Here is a 7,103-nt window from a genome sequence, read left to right as displayed (position 1 = left end):
TGAGAATTAATTTTTTTCTTAGATTGAGCCAGATTTAATAATCCTAATAAATATTACATCGGATTACATTAGATGTTTGTAGTAATTCAAGGTAATTCCCTAGATAGCGTGATTTGAGGAAGGGAACTGAGGGATGAGCTATTGCAAAATACATTTCCCCATCAGTCAACCGTAATACATGACATTCTCCCATTAAAATATCCCCTTTGCTTTAGTCTTCTCAGGCCACCATACTAAAATACAATAGAACAGATGGCTTAAGCAACAGAATTTTATTTCTCATGTTTCTAGAGACTGGGAAGTCCAAGATCAAGGTGCTAGCAAAATGATTTCATTCTGAGGCTTTGTCTCTTGGCTTGTAGGTGGCAGGCATCTCATTGTGTGCTCATATGCACAGGGTATGGGTGGGGAGAATTCTCTAGGATCTCTTCTTATGAAGGGTACTACTCTCATCATGAGGGTCCCACCCTCATGACCTCATCTAACCCTAATTATCTTCCAAAGGCCTTATCTACAAATACCATCACATTGGGATTTAGGACTTTAACATACAAATTCAGGGAGGGGGTGCAAATATTCAGTCCATAACATCTTTGAATTAAGATACCATATCCATCACTGACGATGCAGCTCCCAAGGCCTGGCTCCCTGTTCTAGCCATCAATGTTTGGAGTCTTCACAACATGACAGACATTGACAACAAGAAACAGTCTAAACTTGATCAGGATTTGGATTATGTTGGAGAAGCAGAAGAAAAAACAGGCGAAGAAACAAAAAATCAAAGCACTTCAGATGATACAAAATCCTCAGATTCTTACAGCCCTCCAAGAAAGACTTGATGGTCTGGTAGAAACACTAGCAGCATACATTGAAAGCTTGCCCAGGGTAGTTAAAAGACGAGTGAATACTCTCAAAAACCCTCATGTTGAATGTGCACAGATAGAAGCCAAGTTCTATGAGGAAGTTCATGATCTTAAAAGAGAGTATGCTGTTCTCTATCAGCCTGTATTTGATAAGCGATTCAAGATCATTAATGCAATTTATGAACCTACAGAAAAATGTGAATGGAAACCAGATGAGGAAGATGAAACTTCGGAGGTGCTGAAAGAAAAAGCCAAAATTGAAGATGAGAAAAGGGATGAGGGAAAAAAAAGACCCCAAGGAAATTCCTGAATTGTGGTTGATTGTTTTTAAGAATGTTGACTTGTTCAGTAATATGGTTCAGGAATATGATGAACCTATTCTGAAGCACTTGAAAGCTATTAAAGGGAAGTTCTCAGATGCTGGCCAGCTCATGAGTTTTGTTTTAGAATTTCACTTTGAACCCAACAAATATTTCACAAATGAAGTGTTGACAAAGACATACAGGATGAGTTCCTGCGAGTGGAGAGCTGGGTGATGTTGCTGAAGCTATATCCTTGCCGCAGACTTTGAAATTGGTCACTTTTTTCATGCGTGTATAATCCCAAGAATAGTAGTATACTTTATTGGAGAAGCAACTGAAGAAGAAGAAGAAGAAGAAGAAGAAGAAGAAGAAGAAGAAGAAGAAGAAGAAGAAGGAGAAGGAGAAGGAGAAGGAGAAGGAGAAGGAGAAGGAGAAGGAGAAGGAGAAGGAGAAGGAGAAGGAGAAGGAGAAGGAGAAGGAGAAGGAGAAGGAGAAGGAGAAGGAGAAGGAGAAGGAGAAGGAGAAGGAGAAGGAGAAGGAGAGGAGAAGGAGAAGGAGAAGGAGAAGGAGAAGGAGAAGGAGAAGGAGAAGGAGAAGGAGAAGGAGAAGGAGAAGGAGAAGGAGAAGGAGAAGGAGAAGGAGAAGGAGAAGGAGAAGGAGAAGGAGAGGAGAAGGAGAAGGAGAAGGAGAAGGAGAGAAGGTGGTAAAGGAGCAGATAATGAAGGGGAAGAAAAATAAGAAGAAAAAAATCCAGACTATGGCTCAAAGAAGGACTAAAACCCCGCAGAATGCTAGAAGCAGTGAAGCAGATGGTCTCCCTTCTGCTTCCCGGGAAAGAATGAATTTTCATCATTTGACAAGCCCAGGTCAAGTTTCTTGTGTTTGTTTATTTGTTTCTGTTTTAGCAGCTTAAAATTAAAAAATTTAAAAAGATACCGTATGCATGGTATCTTTTAAAATAAAACATTTAATTTTTTATACATAATTTTATATAGCTGGAGTTCTTTGTTTTTTAGCTATTATTATACCATGTGGGGCAGGGAATAAAGAAATAATATGTAACTGGCAGAAAAGCATTAAATACCTAGGCTCTGAAGCAAGAAAAGAGAAGTAAAAGAGAGTAAGAAGAAAGATTACTATTTAAGAATTTCTCTAAAGCCACCCTTTTAAGATGTTATTAATCCATTGTTTACTCTAGAAATGTGTTAATTGAACACACCAGGTGTAGGTACTGTGCTGGGTGCTAGGGATAAACTTGCAGGTAATACCCTACCATAATGGGCTTTACAGATGACGAGAAAGTGAGACCTTCGACAAATAAGATTCATGTGCTGTTAGGGCGTCATGCTAGAAGCGAGTCCAGGGTGGAGCAGAGCACATTAAGAAGCAGAATCTACAGGAGGACCCAGAAAATGCTGCAGGGGAAGACCGCACTTAACGTGGTTCTCCATGAGGAAGGTGTCCGGCAGACGAGTGGGGAGGGGAGGAAAGGTAGGGCAGGAAGGTGGTCAGTGGAGGGTGGAGTCAGAGAAAAGTAGAGCACTGAGGGCCAGGAACAGGGTCCAGAAACAGAAAGACAGAAAGTTCCACATGCATGGTAGGCACAGGACAGATCAGGGTGGATTTTCTATGCCCTGTTAAGGAGTTCTTTCTTGCTATGCACACAATCACTAATGAATTTTTTTTTTTTTTTTATCTTCACCTGAAGACATTTTTCCATTTTTTGTTCAGATAGAGTGGGGAGGGAGAGAGAGAGAGAGAGAGAGAGAGAAAGAAACATCGATGTGAAAGGGCCACGTCGAGTGGCTGCCACCCGCACGACCCAACCAGGGCTGGGGACAAACTGCAACCGAGGCACGTGCCCTTAGCGGGAACCGAACCCGGGTCTCTCTGGACCACAGGCCGATGCTCTAACCGCTGAGCCAAACTGGCCAGGGTTCACTGATGAATTTTAAAGAGCCGCAGTCATGGAATCAAATGTTCCATTCAGAGATCACTCTTCTGCAGGCAAGGTGAAAAGTAGATTGGAGGAGTCAGGGACAAGACTAAGAAGTCTGGTAAGACTTGCTGCAGAAGTGAGGTGAGAAATCATGGAGGCCGGAGAGGGTGAAATGAGGCAGTCATGGTGGCAACAGGGAGCTGTTGAGAAGTGACAAGACTAGCGGATAAATCCAAGTGCATGTTGAAGTAGAGGGCTGTCCCAGATGCCCAAGTGGCTCTAGGTGACAGGAGGCGCCATGTATTGAGGTGAGGAAGTGAAGAGAAAAAGCACATTTGAAGGGAACACAGGGAGTTCTGGTTAGGCATTTTCTCCTGGAAAGCTGGGAAATGTGGAGCCCCAGAGAAAGGCCAGGGCAGGAACTTCCGTGGGGAGTTCCTGGCTTTCTGACAAGGATGTTACCCGACAAGAGAAGCCACGTCAGAGGGCAGCTGCCTGAGCAAGGACCCTGTGCAACCCAAGTCAGCTCTGCATCTGCATCTGGGAGTTCCAGGTCAAATCGGCGTCCTTTATATTTTCATCCATTACAGCATTTTGCATACAGACACTGCTCCATGGGAGATTCTAGGAGCATCAGGAAACAGATTCAGGCTCTGACTAAAGTCTGCCAAGCCCACTTAAAGTAGAGGTGAACTGCTGCCCAGAGAGGTTTTAGAAATGAGAATACAAATCAAGTCTTGTGCTTGTGCATTGTTCCTAGGTTTCTTCCACTTACTAAATAAGCAACTCATCTTCAGAGTCGAACAATCTGTCTTAATGACTCCAAAAAGTATCTGCAAATAAACGTCAAGCCTTCTGGTAAGAACCCATGATAAAGTGGAGGAAGTATTTTGTAGCAATATTTTCCAAGTAGGTGTGGTCAGAAGTGAGGAGAAGGGGGGCAAAGGGAAGAATCACCCAGTGATAGAAATAGCAGTGCAACAAAATGTACTCTTGGCTTTCTGCTGTATTAGTAAAATGGCCTTTATTGTTTGGGCTAAGAAAGGTCAATTAATCATCCAAAGTGTTATCTGACAGTAATTAACAATCAGCAGTGACAAAATATCTGTAAGAGCTCAGAACAACAAAGGGTTTTGTTTGGTTGGGTTTTTTGTTTGTTTGCTTGTTTTCTCTTTCCATATACCATTGAAAAAGGAGTCATTGACACATCATATTCCTTTTATGGCTTCATTAGTGATTTTTGGCACCTAGGAAGGGGTGAGAAAATAGAAGTGTCACAGCTCACTTAAGCAGACCCACGAGTAATTAGTACAGTCCCACTCCCTCTTCAGAATCATCTCTTAACAAGGCACTCAAATGTATCAGGGAAAACCTGGTCAAAAAGGGAGAGCAAAAGGTAGGTAGCATGGGCCATCCCTCTGCCTGAACTGGGGCCTAATAAATCCCAGAACTGAGGAGTGGCAAAAAGGAGAATCGCTAAACTGAATTCCAATGCTGGGTTACAAAAAAATTAACACTAGTGTTAGAAATTCCTGTAAGTACTCCCCTGCCTCCCCAAAGATTTAAAAACACACCAGTGTTCTTTTATTTAATCAAGTTTTGACATTAATATTTCTGCATATGTGATCCCTTTCTGCCGCCCGCCGGGCTCTCAGCACACCCTCGGCACGGCCAAGTTCACGTCTGGCTTCCGGGAGGGCCACCGTCGCTGAGTCTTCATGTAAACGTGTGTGCTCTGGTGAAGCACAATCTGTAGATGCTGAGGTCTTCTCGGATGATTTCCACAAAAGGTTCTGCTGAAGGCAGCAGCAGGACCTCCTGCTTGGCTGCTCCAGGGCTGGTGCTGTTACTGTTGTTTTGTTGTTGTTGTTTGTCTGTTTTAGTATCTGGTTCTTCTCTATAGACCAGCAGTCTCTGGCTCTAGCCTCAACATTCTCTGTCTGCTGTGTCAATAAACAGTTTGTCTTGGGTTTCTTTTGTTTGAGAAAGGTCACATCTTGCTTGAAATAAAAGATGAAAATGGGTTCCCTTCATTATGTTGAAACTATCTGTGTAATGCCACTGAACATACCCACCTTCCCAATAGCAGAAGTTAAGGATGTCACTGTTTAACCACTTCCCCCTTGTATCCGGGGGTTGTGATGGTCACAGGCTCTCCTGGTCTGAGGAATGTTGAGACCTCTATCGTTTTGCCATCCATGGGTCAGTTAGACTTGCCTTTAACAGTTTCAGGGCAGAAAGCTTAGAGCAGCTTCTTCTCTTCCTGTGTTTGCCTCCAAAAGGATCTTTCTTAAACACAGCTGAAATATTTTCCTGTGACTTTCAGTCAATTGTTCCAATACTACCTCTGGAGCAACACATCATGAATGTGTTTCCTTGTAAATCATGGTCCCCTAACGACCTGAAGATATTTCTTACAGCTCATTCCCTTACTTCTCATCCCACAAGCCTTTTCTTCTCCAAGCTAAATACCACTTCTCCCTTCAACTGTTCTATTTCCAGACTTTCTCCTTCCATGTGCCTCTTTGGGACCATTTCATTTTGCAGATTCCCACTGAGACAGTCTTTTCCAGATTGGAGCCCATGTGCAGTGTGAGCAACACCAAGAGTTCCCCGCACGGGTTCCCTGGCCTGGATGCCGTACCAGAGACAGCGCAAGGGCCCTGCGGGACTTCAGCAGTCTCACATGAGACCTCAGCCCTGGCACATTCTGGCAGAGCAGTGGCCTCTGAAGGTTGAGGAGTGGGAGCCCCAGTTTCTCTAGAAGTCAGCTCTGGTCTTCTCTGCTCGTTAGAAATACTACCAATGTCCACTAGTGCCACCAGCTGCAGTACTTCTCCTTAACTACAGCCAAAGGGGTTTTGATCAGAAGTTCTTCAAGACCAAAAATAAAGGACTGGGAAGAACTGAGCTCTCAGATGAGACTAAGCCATCAGTATAATCAATATGCTACGACACAGTCCTGGGATGGGACTTAATCACGAATTCATGTAGCACCAGCTACACATAACGTGTGAGGGAAACTACAGTGTTTTTACTATTGTCTTCCCACCACTTCACTACAAAATGGGCAAATCCCTTACCTAGTAGCTGCTAAAAAAATATCTTAGTCTTTTCCAGAATGACTGCTTCTTAAATGATTCCATGTTATCCACCAATCAAACCAATGGTTCTAAAACTAAGGCATGATTACTACCCCTACACTTGGACCACTGAGCCCTTCTGGAGAAAGTTGTACAACTCCACAGAAGGATCCCACATAAATTCATTTTCCCCAACACCAATTAAGTCTTAAAAACTACCTAGATTCATACCAATAGGATAGCTACAGAAAATAACAAGTTTGGGTGAGGATGCGGAGAAGTTGGAACCCTTGTGCGTGGCAGGTGGGAATGTCAAATGAAGCAGCCACTGTGGAAAACACCATGGCAGTTCCTCCAAGAACTAAAACATAGAATTACCACATAGCCCAGCAATTCTACTTCTGGGTACATGCTCAAAACAAAAGAAACCAAGGACTCAAACAGATATCTGTACACTCATATTCATAGCGGCATTAATTACAGTGGCCAAAATGTAGAAGCAAGCTAAGCGCCCATTAATAGATGAATGAATAAACAAAAAGACTGAGGTATAAGTAGAAAAAAAAAAATGAGTAGAGAAGAAAGCTCTAATCAAAAGTCTGACAAACTAGAAAACCAGAAGAAGAAGAAAATACAGTGGAAAAAATGATCACACACACACCAAAAAGTCACTTTCCAGAACTGAAGTGACCAGCCCTTCACAATGAACGGTGTATAGGAAGCCAGGTGCTATAAATAATAAGACCCACACCAAGGCACAATGTCAAAACACCAAAGGAAGAGCGGTTCTCAGCATATTAGAGAAAAATTTTAAACCACATTCAAGGACCAAATGACACTGGCAAACATATCAACAGTGCAGAAGCTAGAAGACAACAAACTAATGTCTCTAAAGTTCTGGGGAAAAGAATCAAAA

The 7,103-nt window shown here is 42.8% G+C and overlaps 1 pseudogene; it reads left to right on the top strand.

The window, feature by feature from the left end:
- Window positions 1-665: 665 nt before the first annotated feature.
- On the top strand, window positions 666-1,399 carry LOC118625036 (annotated as a pseudogene).
- Window positions 1,400-7,103: the final 5,704 nt, after the last annotated feature.

This window comes from Molossus molossus, unplaced genomic scaffold, assembly GCF_014108415.1.
Source record: "Molossus molossus isolate mMolMol1 unplaced genomic scaffold, mMolMol1.p scaffold_m16_p_11, whole genome shotgun sequence".
NCBI lineage: Eukaryota > Metazoa > Chordata > Mammalia > Chiroptera > Molossidae > Molossus > Molossus molossus.
Note: the sequence above shows the minus strand (reverse complement) of the source record. Positions and strands in the feature narration are given on the sequence as shown.